This window comes from Pleurodeles waltl, chromosome 1_1, assembly GCF_031143425.1.
Source record: "Pleurodeles waltl isolate 20211129_DDA chromosome 1_1, aPleWal1.hap1.20221129, whole genome shotgun sequence".
NCBI lineage: Eukaryota > Metazoa > Chordata > Amphibia > Caudata > Salamandridae > Pleurodeles > Pleurodeles waltl.
In genome coordinates, this window is record NC_090436.1 from 908,046,541 (window position 1) to 908,063,989 (window position 17,449).

At 44.7% G+C, this 17,449-nt stretch overlaps 1 protein-coding gene and 1 long non-coding RNA gene across 3 annotated transcripts in view; one reads left to right on the plus strand and one right to left on the minus strand.

Annotated features, from left to right (window-relative positions):
* Window positions 1-17,449, plus strand: part of KDM4C (lysine demethylase 4C) — a 1,395,856-nt gene that overhangs the window by 365,291 nt on the left and 1,013,116 nt on the right. The window lies entirely within an intron of this gene.
* On the minus strand, window positions 2,582-6,552 carry LOC138288828 (uncharacterized). Its single transcript, XR_011202543.1, has 2 exons — window positions 5,540-6,552; window positions 2,582-3,481 (listed from the first exon to the last, which is right to left on the minus strand). It is a non-coding gene; the product is annotated as an uncharacterized lncRNA (long non-coding RNA).

Sequence of the window (17,449 nt, forward strand, 5' to 3'; positions counted from 1 at the left end):
ACATCCTGAACCTGGTCATCTGACACAGACTAAGGCCTTTTCAAAATCCGTAGACACAAAGGCCCTGCGCTCCCTGGTGTGTTTTCTGTAAGAGCCATTGAATTGTATAATCGTCACAGGCAGTGGGGTATGCTGCATCCTGGCTTAAAGCCGTTTTTGTCTGGTTGTACTACCGAGCATATCACACTAAGTAGTGAGTAAGCTTTTGTTTCAACTGTCTGGAGTGTGCCCTCATCTTCTTCATTGTTGAGCTGCCGCCAACGTGCTCTGGCATGGATTGTCAGACAATGCTAGTTTGGTGCATATTTTGAGGAAACTCAATTTTTTGTTCTCGTTGGAAGACAAAAAAACTTCATTCTTCCTCAGCCTACCAGATAAATCCTGATTTGTGAACCCACTGAGTTTGCAAAATAAAATCTAATCACATTTACTTTCTGAATCAGTACACAACTGTAATGCTACAAATCAAAAAGTTCCCAATTCATCATTCAAAAATGCGTGTGCTAGAGCTAATGACATGGGATATGGGGCAAGGCATGGGAAAAGGCATGCCCTACTATCAGAGCCCTCTTGAATGCTTTTGTTCCTGCTACTTTTTCAATTATGGACAGATTGAGGGATTTACTCACATTTTATTTTGCAACTCTGCCTGTTCTGAAAGTAGGAGTGTAATCTTACCACAGCAACCCTTTTTGTTGATGGCATAAAAAAACAAAAAACACATGCTTGCTTGCAGAGCAAATTTTCCCAATTTTAACAAAAAAGTTAGATGTTGTCTATTTTCCTGGTTTCATCAGGGAAATCTACAAACTGTGGAAGACTTTTAGAAGCACCACATGTGGGAATAAAGGACTCATATGTTATTTGGATACTTTATCAGAAAAAGTTGTGAAGGCATTAGTGTGAACTGTCCCAAATGTTAACATGTTTATACCTGGGAATGGAAGTTGCCTCTGCACCTAAGGGGTTAAACACAAATTCTCTGATTACATTGTCATGATAAACCCAAAACGGAATTGCAATTTTTGCGTGTAATATATAAATTAGAGCCACATTAACCACTATTAAATGTTGCTGAAAGATTCTGTGTCAGGACTGGAGGCGAGGATTATGCTGTTCCTTCTTCGCTTTCTATAGACAGCAGCCACAAGGAACATTAACCTATTAACTAACTACCTTTCCCACCAGGGAAGGTAGAAATAAAAGACCATTTGTATAACATCCAATCATGATTCAGTTCATCCAAATAAAGTCCCTTGTCACTGTTTATTCTCCCTCTTTCTTCACTGCTCCGCAGCAGTCAGGCCTTGAGTCTCGACTCTGAACTCGATCATTTATTTACGCCTTGTGTTTGTTATGCCTTGGAAAAAATGTATTTGCTATGTGTCTTAATGTCATGTCGTATTTTGCTGGACTGTGAGGTTCTAATACATCATATTTCTCTCCGCGGAGCATTTTTGCTTCTGCCCAATCACCTCCTGCATTGCTGCGAACAGCATTCCCGACTGCTGCTAGAGGTCTCTACAAAGCTCTGAACTGAGGTGTCAGGATCTCTGCACTCGCAGACCGCGCCCCGTGCTACGTAAGCTTTAATTGTTTGGCTTTAAAACCTTTTTTTTTTTTTTTTTTTTCTTTTTTTACCTTGCTCGTGGGAGCATTTACAGTCTCTGTACCAGCTACTTTGAGGCCTGTGCAATGTTGTAGTGCTTTCCTCTTATTTAGTTTCTAAGCACTAACATAACACAACAGAAATGCACTTGTGAGGTCAAAGAAGACTTTTATTGTTATTTTATTCTTCCCCAACCACAATGTTTATGAATGAATGACGAATTAGTAGCTTTCAAGTCCGCGTTAATCAAACAAAATATATCAGTTTGCAATATACACAGCAGGTTATATTTATAAGATATTGAATGCAAAGCAAAACAAATACTTCACCGTGTAGGAACTATTTACAGCTACATCTTTCTAAGGTCTGCAAGCTGAGACCCCTGTCAGCCGCGAGAAAGAGTGTCATCTACCCACACGGGATGCTGGCAACTGGCGCCAAGCTCCAGCACGAGGTCCGGCAGATTCGAATCTGACCCTCTGCAGCCTGTTACATTCGTTACAAAGGTGTGCCCCCTCCTCTCAGACCTGGGAAACTGAGCAAGCCTTTTGGAGACTGGCCAGGTCTCCAAGACTACTCCTGTTCCCAAGCTCAAGGGAAGAGAAACAACGCCCATGTACTCTCTCTTATCAGGTCTAGTCTACTGTGAGAGCAAAACATCTTGGTTCTCTGGTGCAAAAACACAGCTTGGAAAAATACAGAACTCCACGTTAAAGGCAATGGGCAGCTAACCTAAATATCAAATGCAATGTCATGTTAAAGGCAATAGGCAGCTAACCTAAATATCAAATGCAATGTCTAGTGTCATGTCAAAGCCAATAGGCATCTAAGCTGAATACAAAATGCAATGTCTTATATCATGTCAAAGCCCATAGGCAGCTGAGCTGAATATAAAATGCAATGTATAATATCATGTCAAAGCCAATAGGCAGCGGAGCTGAATATCATGTCAAAGCCAATAGGCAGTTAAGCTGAATACAAAATGCAATATATAATATCATGTCAAAGCCCATAGGCAGAATATCTAATAGCATGTCAAAGTCAATAGGAATACATCATGTCAAAGTCAATAGGCATGCAATGTCAAAGCCAATAGGCGGCTAGACTGGATACAGCATGTCAAAGCCAATAGGCAGAATACAGAATGTAATGACTAATGCAATGTCAAAGCCCATAGACGGCTAAACTGAATACAGAAAGTAATGGCTAATGCCATGTCAAAGCCAATAGGCGGCTCAACTGAACAAAACATACCATGTGCTACTGGTGAACATTGAGCAACTAATATGCGCAGTGGTGAAACACAAAGTCATTGGTCAAAACAAAACTCCATCAAATAGCAGGACATTCCGCCCTTTGACCAATGAATTTTTGTTTCACATATCTCATATTTCAAAAAAACAAAAAAAACATCAGCACAAAAAAAACATTATGATCAAAGCAATCCCTGTAAAGCAATAGAAGTGAATTAACACATTGATTTCATAACCTTTCACATCAGATACATCTACATAGAAAAGACTGGGCAATTTTTTTTTTTTTTTTCTCTGAATGAGTCTCTAATTCAACAGTGTTAGCAATTTGATGTGGCATGAGTTCTGCTCATGTAAAGAGGCACGGTCCACCTGAAAGGTTTTCTGGAAGGTAAGCAAAAGTCAGAGTTCCATACGAGAGGGGAAAAAAAAAAAAAAACACAGCAAACAAGTTGAACTTGAACTGAAGGCGCAGTTTGCGCAAAATGGATCCATGGTGCTGGCACTTTACTCAGCCAGGTTCAGGTTGGGGATTCGGTCCCTTCCCCGACCCCACACGCACACACCGGAAGGGGGACCACGCAGCACACTCAGGGACAGTGGCGAAACGTGGTCGGATCTACAAAAGAAACAAGTATGACTTTTCTTGCAAATAACATTTTTCATTTAAACTGCACCCTTCCTCTTTCTTTCCCTGTTTTATAATCAGAAGGACGTTTTTGAGGCCCTTTGTTATATTTTCTGCAGGTTCTGGAGGGTCACTTGGGGCTTCAGCCCACACATCAGTACTGAGGTTTTTATCTGCTGCGCCACAGCTTCCCTTTTCTTGCACTGTCAGAAGGGCTGGGGCAGACTCCTTCTTTACCAAACCTCCATTCACTGCATTTTTGCCAAGTTGGGCCATTCTGTCTCCAATTTGTATGAATGAATCAGATTCTTTTCTAGGTATCAGCATAATTTCGATTTTTCCTTGGTAATTTGCAGCAATCACTCTCCCTAAAACCTGATCAATTTGCCATTTCTGTTCTGGCAACTTTCCTCTCCCCAACTGCTCTGTGACTGCTTGCATGACAGATTGCTTTTGTGCGTGCTGCACAGTTTTTATCAAATCTAGGGGAATGGGCATCTCTCTCATCTCTGCCCACCTGTAAGTGGCCTTTTCACATTTCTGGGGCACCCACATAGCCATCCCCACTAAGGCAGAATTCTGGGTGAACACTTCTCTCTCTGCATTTTTCTCATTAACATCTGCAAGGTAATTGAACCAGTTAGGTGCTAAAACATTATCAAAGAACCAAAAATCAGCATAAAAATGACACATCTCACGTAGCTCTTGCTTTAAAATCTGACACACATTATACAACGCTGTTTCTTCTACTGTGCCAGAAAGCAACATTTCAGTCAATGAATCATTAGTAAAACAAACATGCTTTTTATCTTCAGTAGACACGAATTCAAATGGTGCACACAATTTCATTGGTAATTCTTTTATCTGTGGTACTCTAGCCCTGTCTTGCAAGTACCAGATCCATTGTATGATTCTAGCTAGGGGCACTATTTTCTTTCCTTGTTCTTGATTTAAATGTACATAAGTATTTCCTTCTTGCACTGCGCAGAAACCTAAAGTCTGCATTATTTCATTTGCCAAATCACACGCGCGCAGCTGCATATTATTTTTCACAGTGACCCTGTACAAAAGTGTTAGGATTTCTCTCAAATGAGGGCTATTCTTTTTCCAAAAATCAAACAAGCTAATGAAACTCGGGGTGTCTTGCTCTAAAATCTTTCGTTTTACTTGCAACGTAACTGGTAAATCACATTCTGGTCTCTCGTCCCTGTTATCAGTTAAGGAATGCACTTTGGCTGCCAAAAACCCTGGCTCACACGGAAACTCAATGCAGCTCGGAGCTGTCTTAACCCCCTCATTACTGGAATGGGACAAGAAAGATTCTTCATTTTTATAACTTTCAGCATTATTTTGAATTATCGTATCCTGGCTAATTTGCTCACGTAAATTCCTATTTTCATGTTCCAACTGCCTACATTTCTCCTGCATTTCTCTGTAAGCAGATAAAGGTATCCAGACCTTTCTGTCATCATTACTTCCAAAACACACGTTTTCTACATATATACAACGGGAATTATTTCTCAAAACCTTATCAGGCCTTTTAGCTACACATGCATTTTCTTCTGTAATTCCCCAAACAGAAAACAATTCACAGTTTTTCTTAGCACCATCAGGCAGTTCATCAACACATGTATTCTCAGACATGGTCTGCCGTGCTACTGTGATTCTCCAAACAGAAAACAATTTCTGTAATTCTCCAAACAACAAAAAACAATTACACTTTTAAAGTGTGCACTTAGAAATCTACTAACTCGTCAAACCCCTTCTTAATCACCTCTTAATGACCGACCCCACGACCTCTGGTACCAATTGTAGTGCTTTCCTCTTATTTAGTTTCTAAGCACTAACATAACACAACAGAAATGCACTTGTGAGGTCAAAGAAGACTTTTATTGTTATTTTATTCTTCCCCAACCACAATGTTTATGAATGAATGACGAATTAGTAGCTTTCAAGTCCGCGTTAATCAAACAAAATATATCAGTTTGCAATATACACAGCAGGTTATATTTATAAGATATTGAATGCAAAGCAAAACAAATACTTCACCGTGTAGGAACTATTTACAGCTACATCTTTCTAAGGTCTGCAAGCTGAGACCCCTGTCAGCCGCGAGAAAGAGTGTCATCTACCCACACGGGATGCTGGCAACTGGCGCCAAGCTCCAGCACGAGGTCCGGCAGATTCGAATCTGACCCTCTGCAGCCTGTTACATTCGTTACAAATGTGTGCCCCCTCCTCTCAGACCTGGGAAACTGAGCAAGCCTTTTGGAGACTGGCCAGGTCTCCAAGACTACTCCTGTTCCCAAGCTCAAGGGAAGAGAAACAACGCCCATGTACTCTCTCTTATCAGGTCTAGTCTACTGTGAGAGCAAAACATCTTGGTTCTCTGGTGCAAAAACACAGCTTGGAAAAATACAGAACTCCACGTTAAAGGCAATGGGCAGCTAACCTAAATATCAAATGCAATGTCATGTTAAAGGCAATAGGCAGCTAACCTAAATATCAAATGCAATGTCTAGTGTCATGTCAAAGCCAATAGGCATCTAAGCTGAATACAAAATGCAATGTCTTATATCATGTCAAAGCCCATAGGCAGCTGAGCTGAATATAAAATGCAATGTATAATATCATGTCAAAGCCAATAGGCAGCGGAGCTGAATATCATGTCAAAGCCAATAGGCAGTTAAGCTGAATACAAAATGCAATATATAATATCATGTCAAAGCCCATAGGCAGAATATCTAATAGCATGTCAAAGTCAATAGGAATACATCATGTCAAAGTCAATAGGCATGCAATGTCAAAGCCAATAGGCGGCTAGACTGGATACAGCATGTCAAAGCCAATAGGCAGAATACAGAATGTAATGACTAATGCAATGTCAAAGCCCATAGACGGCTAAACTGAATACAGAAAGTAATGGCTAATGCCATGTCAAAGCCAATAGGCGGCTCAACTGAACAAAACATACCATGTGCTACTGGTGAACATTGAGCAACTAATATGCGCAGTGGTGAAACACAAAGTCATTGGTCAAAACAAAACTCCATCAAATAGCAGGACAAATGTGCAGTACATCCCACTGACCGTTTGAGGGTGCTCTGCACTGCCATAGAGCGCGGTGCTCCTTGTTGGCTCCACAATAGGCATGAAAACATAAACCATTGATGACAGCTGATCGCAGAGCCTCCTTCTCAACCCTACTGGGCCTGGAGTGCGACGCCCTACAAGAATAGGGTCTGTAACATGCTAAAGTGCTTACTGCACAGCGCAAATAATGCTACATTCTTTGCTCGTGAGTAAAATCATTGAATTGTACTGTGCGCATACGAGCTTCAGGGGACACATGCCCAGGCCCAGCCCAGGTATGCCAGGGGTGAGTAGGTGTCCCGGGGAGATCCCGACTAACTGCAAGAAAAGCACTGTGGCAGCACTTCATTCAGCGCCTTGAAGCCCTAATATGCAGTCGGAAGATACATAACTCCTTTTATGTAGAAATAACAAGTCCAATACTTCCCACTTGACAAAGAATTTTGTGATGCAGTGGATTAGTCTATCCACAAAGCATGTTGTGGCAGGGTTATCAGCCCCGCCATGACACACGAGGGAATCGGGGCAGATAGGAACGTGCTACGGGGGTTCGGTAGAAGGAATCTCATACCTGCGTGAGCAGGTCATTGAACAGAACCCAGAAGAGGAGACGCGCGCTGAATAGGAAGAGAGAAAAGATGCCGCAGAACCGAGCGAGGCGCGCGAACATCCAGGAAGAGGGGAAGACACCTGCAACCGCAACAGGAGTAAAAAACCCAGCTGATGAAAATGCAGAAGAGAGCTTGAAGGAGCGTGTCCAGGAAAAACTGAACGCTGCGAAATCGACAAGCCCAAGTTTCGGGACTCAGCAGCCCGCCACGTCCCAGGAGGGATGTGGCTAACTCAGGCACGTGCCCGTATCCAGGGCTCTGCTAGTGCCCTGCTAAAAAGAGTGCAAGTAAATAACGATAAGGGAAGGGGTGGAGGGGGGAGATCCTACAATAAGAACAAGTGAGAAGGGATAACTCGCAAAGAACTAGACTCCTAAAGGAAAACGCATTGTTTTTTTGTTTGTTTTTTAATCATTTGAAACACTCTTCACAATTTTCGCTATAAGGAGCGCAAAATCTAAGTGAATTGTCACAGAGTGATCACATTTGACTCTAGCCCTTCACTTACCCTCCCCTCTCCTCCACCCCCCCCCCCCATAAGCACTATAACATATACATGTCCCCAGAATAAAACACTTACCTTTTGCTGCTCTGTCTTCTGTTTCCTCTCACGCTCCTGTATGGCAGCAATGGGAGCTTGAGGCACATCTGAAAGAGGCAAGAGGGGGAATAATGTACAAAGACCACGAAAGGAGGGATAGAAGAGAAAAAGAGAAAGAAAGACGAAAATAAGAACACAAGAAATAAAAGATAAGAAAAGGAACGATTAAAAAGAGCGCTATTAAGGAATGTAAAAATAAGTACACAAACAATAATAAAGTAATTACTGTTTTGGGACAGACTACCGCAAGTTATCTGATTCTATGAGGCCTTCCGAGTGGTGTCAAGGTCCTTCTCGGGTAACCCACAACACATGTCATACGCCATGGAGCCCTTCAAGTGGTGACTGCAATGGCTGGCTGCGGCCTGTCCTCTACCCCTCTTTGAGAGGGAAGGCATTGGCACCCAAACCCCCCTGCCCCTGCCCACCACTGCCCTAACCAACCTTGTGGGCTACAGAACCTCCACCTGACAAGGCCAAAGCTAAACACAAAAATATGGATAAAGACACCTTTGACAGACTCAAACGAGTTTTCTTGCCAAAGATGCCTCACATCTGGTACTCCCACACTTCTGCCCCCTCAGGAAGCCAGGTTGTATATACGCCTTCCTTTTCCAGCCTTTCCAGATACCCAACAACTTTGTGTTGTGAGATGCATGAAGGCCTATGAGGCAATGACAGATGAGTTAAGACCCTCCAGGAGAGAGACAACTCATTATCTCCCTCAGAAAGCCTTTCTAGGTGGTTTCTTCTCCAACAGAAGCCCGTTGGGTCAGAAGAGTGATGCAAGAAGCAGGTATTAATACCCACCTTTTTGTTCACTTTCTTCAAGAGGTGCCATGGCTTAAAAGGCATTCGGGCTGTCACGCGTTTGAAAGATATTATTAATGCTGCTGTCCGGCCTTCCAATTCTAGCTTTAAGACCTTCTATTTCAAGGTGGTATTGGATATGACTTTAGTGGTAAGCAAGCTTTAAACTAGCATAATCCTTGCCTCTGGTCTTGACATAGAGTGCAAAATTTCCTAGCTATCGTAAAGGAAAGTTTTCAATTCAGATTAAGGACACGGAGGGGAGGATTATTCCCACCGGAGACCAGAATTTCTCACCCACAGCTTTGGTCAAGTCTTGGATGTGATATTTCCTTCAGAGGCCAATATTTCCCACCCACTGCTTTGGTCAAGTCTCTGATGTGATATTTCATTCAGAGTGGATAATGATTAGTTTTTTTTTTTTTTTTTGCTCTAAGACTTACATGATGATTCAGTAAGTTGTGACGTGCCCTTGAGTGATTACGTGATGCTGTCAACATTGGGTAGTGCGCTTATACACTATTTGTCTCCTCAGATACTGATTCTCCTAAACGAGAGCAAGACAGCCTGATGGTATGGATAGTTGCATGAAGAAAGAGGGAGAATAAACAGTGACAAGGGACTTAATTTGGATGAACGGAATGATGATTGTATGTTATACACATGTTCTTTTATTTCTACCTTTCCTGGTGTTCATGGGAAGGGTAGTTAGTTAATATTCTTTGTGACTTCCGTCAATAAAAAGTGAAGATGGAACAGCGTAATCCTCACCTCCATGTCCTTAATAAAATGGAAAACTTTCCTTAATGTTAGCTAGGAAATGTTGTATTCTTTTGCATAGCACATGCTCTGAACCAGGCCATTTCTATGTGCTTCTTGCTTTCACAGTTAAGGAAGGCCAGGTCCAGCTACCAAAATTTCTGGGCTGTGCCCTGCAGGCTCATAGCAGCCACAGATTGGATGGCCAAGTGTCCTACACAGACTATGCTTGTCATGGTCTTTCACTGTGTGTGGTAAGCAGGAGGCCTGGTCAGAGAGCATGGCCTTTTGCTGAGATCATTGGGACTGCCAAAGGCTATGCATTATTGACCTGCCTTGACACAAGGGCAAAAGAATATTTTATAAAAATCAAGGAAACCGTGTCAAAAACGTTAAGGGCTATTATGGTTGTTTAATTAAATCAGAAAGAGTGGATTATTAAAAACAGAATTATTCTCTTAAAAACTTCAGTTTGAATAGACTTATTTACCTTATTTCTTGTTCATGTTAATTTTGATTAAAAAGTTAATATAGTACTACAGAACTGTTCTCCAAATCAGAACATATCTTCAGCCAATAGGCAATTGCTCCACTCCAATTCCTACCATATTATAATTGTGTTTTATGGAATCAGCAAGAGGTCAGACTCACTCGGTTGTAGGCAAAAAGCGTCTGTCTGACTCTTCCCACAGGCAAAAACCCAAATAGTCCATGGATCACCATTTACCCAGTATGCCACCTCACCTGTGTTCATTTTTAATGCCTATTAGCATTCCAACTCCCAACCTGGTGCTTCCACCCCTGTTGATAGGCCTGCAGTATAGTTCCCCATCTCTGCTCCTAAACCGCTTCTATTTTTAATTTCAGTTAAATTTTTTCCTCACTGAGATCTAGGAATCAGAGAGAGCCTGAATCATCATACATCAAAGAGAGCTTAAATCATTTCAGCCCATTCTATCAAGTCTTCTGGTAACAAGGAACTACATAGTTATTCTCAGATACTAAAATACTACTGAAATTTGTCAGTAATGCTGAGCTACCCAACCATAACTCTGATAGTCCATCATCAGTGATTTTACACATGACTTCACTGATTATATTACAAATTAAATCATTTGTGGTATAACATATAACATAACATTCTGATGGATAAAACTACCTGTGGATTCCTCACTCATTGAATTTTCCCCCTGCGCCAGCTTTCGACGGAAATTGTCTTCCTAGCTTCTGCACGTCGACGAGGACGTCACAATTGCCCACGCGACGCCTTCTGATGTCATACAGGCAATAAGAGGTCCTTGCCAACGTCGGTTCCCTTTTTTCCGTGCCTTCAAACTACGGTTATTCTTCGAGGGAGCTACTGTTTCTACTCTGCATAGTTACAGTTACTGTTTCTTTCTTCGAAAAGAAAACATGTCTCAGCGAAAGTCGGGATTTAAGCCCTGCAGGGAGTGCGGAGGCAAAATGTCGGTGACAGACCCACATGTAGACTGTTTGTGGTGTCTCAGCTCCAACCACGACGTGGAAAAATGTGACTCCTGTCAACGTATGAACCCGAAGGCGTTGAAGGAGCGTGAGGCGAAACTCTTTTTGGCGAAATCCAAGAAGGAGAAGCGGCCTCGGCGCAAGTCATCTTCACCTAGGTCCCATCGGCGTCACCGTGACTCCCGGCGTCGTCGTGAATCTCGGTGCCGGTTGAGTAGGGAGCGGTCACGCTCTAGGTCGCCTTCGGTTCGGCGCCGAAAGACATGGGAGGTTAGTCCCACCATCACTCCGCAGACGCCTCCTGCATCACTGGCTTCGCCGACTTTGCCTATGACTCCACCATCTGTTTTTGAGGTTCCTCAACGTCAGGAGTTCTCACCAGCTTCTCAGACGCCGGGGCCGGAGCCGTTGTCACCTCGAGCCCAGGCTCCGCAGTATCTGGCTTTCCTGACTCCACGTGCTGACCGTTCCGCATTTTTAAATGCGATGTTTGCCATTTTCCAACAAAGGGCTCCAGGTGGTGGACCGGCTGGTCCTTCGGGGCTATAGGCCTTTAATATGGGTGCTCCGGATCCTCTGCGTCCGACACCTTTCATGCCCTTCCTTCCTTTGGGAGGTGTTGGTTCGGCGCCGGTACCTTTGGCGTCGACTTCACAGCCTTCGACGCCGAGTAGATCTGCTGGTCCGGCGCCAGAGAGTTCTCCTGTTCATCCTTTGCCTCATTCGGGGCCGAAGAAGTCCACGGCGCCGATGTATCCGGCGTCAGATGGATCCAAGGATCGGCATCAGGCATCGACGTCGGCTGACGCCCTGTTGACGCCGAGGATTGAAGCCAGGCTGCATTCAAGGAGGCTTGCTCTTCGCCTCCTTGAGGAGCAAGAGTATCGGAAGCAGGCCCTGGAGGAAGGGGAGATTAAAGAACCTCTGGGAGATCTCCAGGGTTTGGATACGGCAAGTGGCTTAGACACCTCTCCAGAGTGGGACTTAACATCTGGAGAATATACAGAGGAGGCTGCTTCATTCCACTCTGTAATAAGAAAAGCAGCTTACTTTTTGGACCTTCCCTTGCCGGTGTCTGATCTAAACCCAGTATATTGACGGAGGTGTTACATCTTGCTTCGACAGTTGCAGAGCCACTTCTGCCATTTAATGAGGCTCTGTTAGACCCAATTTTAGAGATCTGGAAAAAGCCGGTGTCATCTTCGGCTGTTAATAGAACAGTGGCACGCAGGTATCGTGTGGCTCCTCCGGATCCAAGCTTTTTGTCTAGGCACCCGACTCCAGAGAGCCTGGTTGTTCAGGCTTCATGTTCGTCTCGGACTGCCCCAAGCTCTTTTCCGGGGGTGCCTTCGGACAGGGACTCAAAAAAGATGGACCAATCTTCCAAAAAAGAGTTTTCATCATGCAGTATGGCTCTCAAGTCTACTAATGCCACATGCATTTTGGGCAGATACATCTACGCCCTTATGGAAGAGATAAAGTCGTCCCATTCGGAGGTGTCTCAGGAGGTGTTGAGTCTGGTTTCGGATGCTCAGGCTGCGGCAACCCAAGTTATCCAGTCGGGGCTGGACACTACTGATTCTGTGGCCAGAGCTATGGGCACTGCCGTTGCTACGAGGAGGCAGGCCTGGCTTTGTTCTTCTGGATTCTCATCTGATGTCCAGTCAGCCCTGCTGGATCTTCCCTTTGATGGAGATAAACTTTTCGGATCCAAGGCGGACTCAGCCCTTGAAAGATTTAAGGAGAGTAGGGCCACAGCGAAGTCATTAGGCTTGCAAGCCTCCTTTTCTGCTTCTTCGAGACTGTTCAGAAGATTTAGGGGGTTTGGTCGTGGCTCATCCTCCTCCTTTTGGGGCAGATTTCAGCAGCAGCCTGCCACTGCTCTCCCCTATAGATCATACAGGGGGAGGGGTAGGGTCCGAACCAGAGGAGCCGCCCAGCACCACTCTGCCTCTTCCTCTGGAGGGGTGCAGCATTGGAAGCAGCCTTAGTCTTCCACCAATTCCTTTACATACCACTCCTGTAGGGGGGAGGTTAATGAACTTTCTCCACATGTGGGAGGAAATAACATCAGACTCCTGGGTCACCAGTATTGCGGGGAAAGGCTATGCCCTTCCCTTTCGGGAGTTTCCACCCCCCATCCCGCCCCGCCCATCCTACTGTTCAGAAGAGCATCTCCTGTGACTAGAACAGGAGGTTCTAGTCCTCCTTTCAAAGGTGCAGTGGAGTTGGTTCCAGAGCAGGAGAGGGGTCAGGGTTGTTACTCAAGATACTTCCTGATCCCCAAGAAGGATGGTTGGTTGAGACCAATCCTGGACCTGAGGATTTTGAATTGGTTCCTCAAGCAGGAAAAGTTCGAGATGCTGACCCTAGCTCAGGTGCTTTTGGCGTTGAACGAAGTAGATTGGATGGTGTCTGTCGACTTGCAGGATGCCTACTTTCATATCCCGATACTCAAGTCGAACAGGAAGTATCTCCGGTTTGTGGTGGGATCGCGGCACTATCAGTTTGCGGTCCTTCCGTTTGGTCTTACTTCAGCACCTAGAGTCTTCACAAAGGTGATGGCGGTGGTTGCAGCAGAGCTCAGAAGGAAGGGGATAGCGGTATTTCCTTACCTAGTCGATTGGTTGATCAAAGCCAAGTCTCCGGAGCTTGTGCTGCGTCACCTGCAGTCGACAATCCAGTTGTTGTTCGACCTGGGTTTTTCGGTGAACGTGCCCAAATCTCACCTGGAGCCCTCTCAGCGCCTCCTGTTCATAGGGGCAGTACTGGATACAACATTGAATCGTGCCTTTCCTCCGCCTCAGCGGATTCAGGACATTCAGACGTTGGTTTCAATGTTTCAAAGTGGAGCGGTCATTCCAGTCCTCAAGGTCCTACGTCTGCTCGGTCTGTTCGCTTCTTGCATTCTGTTGGTCACGCATGCTCGCTGGCACATGAGGGCTCTTCCGTGGTGCCTCCGAAAGCAGTGGTCTCAGCACAAATGAGATCTCGAGAGATCGGTAAAGATCTCCAGGGACGCTGCAGTGGATCTAAGATGGTTTGCGGACGGCAATCTTTCCCAAGGAAGGCCGTTCTCTCAGCCTCCCCCAGTGATCACGGATGCTTCCACTCTAGGGTGGGGAGCTCATCTGAGGGACCTGGAGGTCAAAGGTCATTGGTCTCCAGTGGAACAGATGTTTCACATAAATCTGTTGGAATTGCGGGCAATAGGTCTGGCTCTCAAGGCCTTCCTCCCTTCCCTTCGCGGTCAGTCGGTTCAGGTCCTGACGGACAACACTACTGCGATGTGGTATATAAACAAACAGGGAGGAGTAGGGTCGTACCTTCTCTGCAGAGAAGCTCTGCGGCTATGGTCCTGGGCAAGGGACCATCGGATTTGCTTGGTAGCGAATCATCTGGCCGGAGTCTTGAACGTGCGTGCGGACGGTCTCAGTCGGCACTTCTCGTCCGATCACGAGTGGCGTCTTCATCCAGATCTAGTCCGGCAAGTCTTCCAGATGTGGGGAGTCCCTCGGGTAGATCTTTTTGCCACTCGGGAGAATACGCACTGCCCGTTGTTCTGCAGCCTCCAGTATCCGGTGCAAGGGGCGTTGGGGGACACGTTTCAGATATCCTGGTGCGGCCAGTTGCTGTACGCGTTTCCCCCCTTACCTTTGATTCCTCGGGTTCTGAGGAAAATTCGCCAAGACCGGGCTCAGGTCATCTTAATAGCTCGGGATTGGCCAAGGAGGGTATGGTATTCAGATCTCCAACTCTCTCTGTGCCCTCTGCTCTGTCTCCCTCACAGGGCAGACCTCCTTTCGCAGTCGCAGGGGCAGGTTTTACACCCCCACCTCCAGAGCCTGCACCTTCATGTCTGGAGATTGAACGGGGCAACCTGAGTTCCTTTTCTCTCCCACCTGAGGTAGTGGATGTTATTTTATCGGCCAGGCGACACTCCACTAAATCTATCTATGCTAGCAGGTGGGCTAAATTTGTGTGTTGGTGTGGAGAGAAACAAATTGATCCCTTACGTGCCCACTTATCAGATATCTTGTCTTTTGCGTTGTCCCTGGCACAGAGGGGTTGTGCAGTTGCTACAGTCAAGGGCTATTTGTCGGCTCCGTCAGCCTTTCTGTGTCTTCCAGACCAGCCTTCTTTATTTAAATCTCCTTTAGTATTGAGATTTTTAAAAGGCCTCATTAATAAATTTCCTCCCACTCCTTTCATTATGCCTCAGTGGGATTTAAATCTAGTCTTAACTTTTCATATGGGCTCACCGTTTGAGACAATGCATTCTTGCCCCATAAGGGTATTGGTTTTGAAGACTGTTTTCCTTGTTGCAATTACTTCAGCTAGAAGAGTGAGTGAGCTGCAGGCTCTTTCTGTTAAGCCCCGTATACATCCTTCTATGTAGATAAGGTGGTGTTGAGGACCAAGGCTGCTTTCTTGCCGAAGGTTGTTTCACCCTTCCATTTGGGTCAGACTATTACTCTCTCCTCTTTTTATCCTCCGCCTCATCCTTCAAAAGAGGAAGAAAGGTTGCATCATTTAGACTCGAGAAGAGCGCTGAGCTTCTTCATGGACAGAACGAAGGAGTTTAGATTGGAGGATCAACTCTTCATCGGGTACGTGGGAAAGAGGAGAGGAAGGGCAGTCCACAAGAGAACACTCTCCAGGTGGGTCATTCTTTGTATTAAGATGTGTTATTCTCTGGCAAAGAAAGAACCCCCTGATGAAATAAGAGCTCATTCCACCAGAGCTAAGTCGGCCTCGGCTAGGGGTGTTCCTGTGGTTGATATCTGCAAGGCCGCAACTTGGTCGTCCCTCCACACGTTTGCAAAGCATTATTGCTTGGATTCGGAGTTTAGGAGGGATGGCCATTTTGCATGGTCGGTGCTGCAGGATTTCTTGGTTTGACCATTCAGGCACCCTCCACCGAGTGCGGTACTGCTTTTGGACTCTGTTCAATGAGTGAGGAATCCACAGGTAGTTGTATCCATCAGAAGAACGAGTTGCTTACCTTCAGTACCGCCTTTTCTGGTGGATACCCTAGCTATCTGTAGATTCCTCATGGTCCCTCCCGCCTCCCCGTTGCCTGTCTGGTCTTACCAAGTTATCCTTGGGTGAGCTCCTGTTGGTAGTTTATTATTTTCATATGTATATGTGTATATAGGTACATGTTTTATAAAAAAAAGAAAGGAATTTGTAAGGTTGCTATACATAGTATATATGTATATATTTTTGCGTATTGACATATTTGAGCTGATGTTTTATATATTTGATTTAATTAAATATTGTTGTATAAGTATTTGTTTCAATTGCCTGTTCGTCTCAGAGGCACGTAAAAAATTTTGGTACGGATGTTGGCACATCGGTGAGGACCTCTTATTGCCTGTATGACGTCATACGGCGTTGCGTGGGCAATTGTGACGTCCTCGTCGACGTGCAGAAGCTAGGAAGAAAATTTCCGTCGAAAGCAGGCGCAGGGGGAAAATTCAATGAGTGAGGCATCCACAGATAGCTAGTTTATCCACCAGAAAAGGCGTTACCGAAGGTAAGTAACTCATTCTTTACATACATTACTACTTTAAATTCAGTTGGATGAAAAATCAACTCTGAGCATTCAAGACCAAACCAAATCTGCATTTGTGAGGTTCAAGGACCTCCGAAGAAGGTTCTTTGAATTTCAGTAAGAGGAGCTTATATTTGACTATTATTAACAGTCATGAATAGCAAGCATTTGCGGAGCTAATATGTCTGCCATTGACTGCAACTGTTTTGGTTTTCTCAGTGCTTATTTTGTTTATGAATGGTTTCGGTATGAGGCATGCATTTTTATGAATAGACACATTGTTTAAAATATTGGTAAACATACATGTATATTTCTGTACCTCTGTGTGTGTATATATTTATTTATTTTACCTCCTGGCGGTTGCCAGTAGGTAGTTATAGTTAGGACCTAGTTTCCATAGGAAAAGCGTTTTTTTTTGGTTCGCTTGTAACTTTGGTGCTATTAGTAGAGTCTTCAAAAAATTTCTAGAAAAGAACCCTACTCTGTCCAGTTCTACATGGAAACTTTGAAGTGATCCGTCAGGTGGGAGATGAGGAAAAAAAGGGGGGAGGGGTGGGGAGTTGGGAAGGTGTAAAAAAAAAAAATGTTTCTCCTATGTTGTTTCCCATAGAGATTTTAGATACAACTACAGCCCGACCCGCTCACCAGAATTACACCAAATTTGGCATAAATCAGGATCTTGATCCAGAACAGTCTCTCTTCGTGATTTGGTGTAAATCCGTTCAGTAGTTTTGGAGTTACTAAAGAAAAAAAAAATTTAATATCTAGCGATGCGGATATTCAGCACATCTGATAATTCTAATGCTGACATCTGATTGGCTGCCAGCACTTCAGCTAGGAAAGTGCTGATAGCCCTCTTGGGGCTTGGACCCAGCCGAGGTCAAGGAAAAAGAAAAAACAGAAAGGGGCAGGGTGTGAAAACCTTGAACCCCTGGGTCTGGTTGGAGGGTCCCACAGGGACCCTGTGGGTGCAAAAAAAAATTTGCTGCTAAATCTCGGTGGATCCGTGAATTTGCTGCAACATTTTTTTTGAAACCTTAATT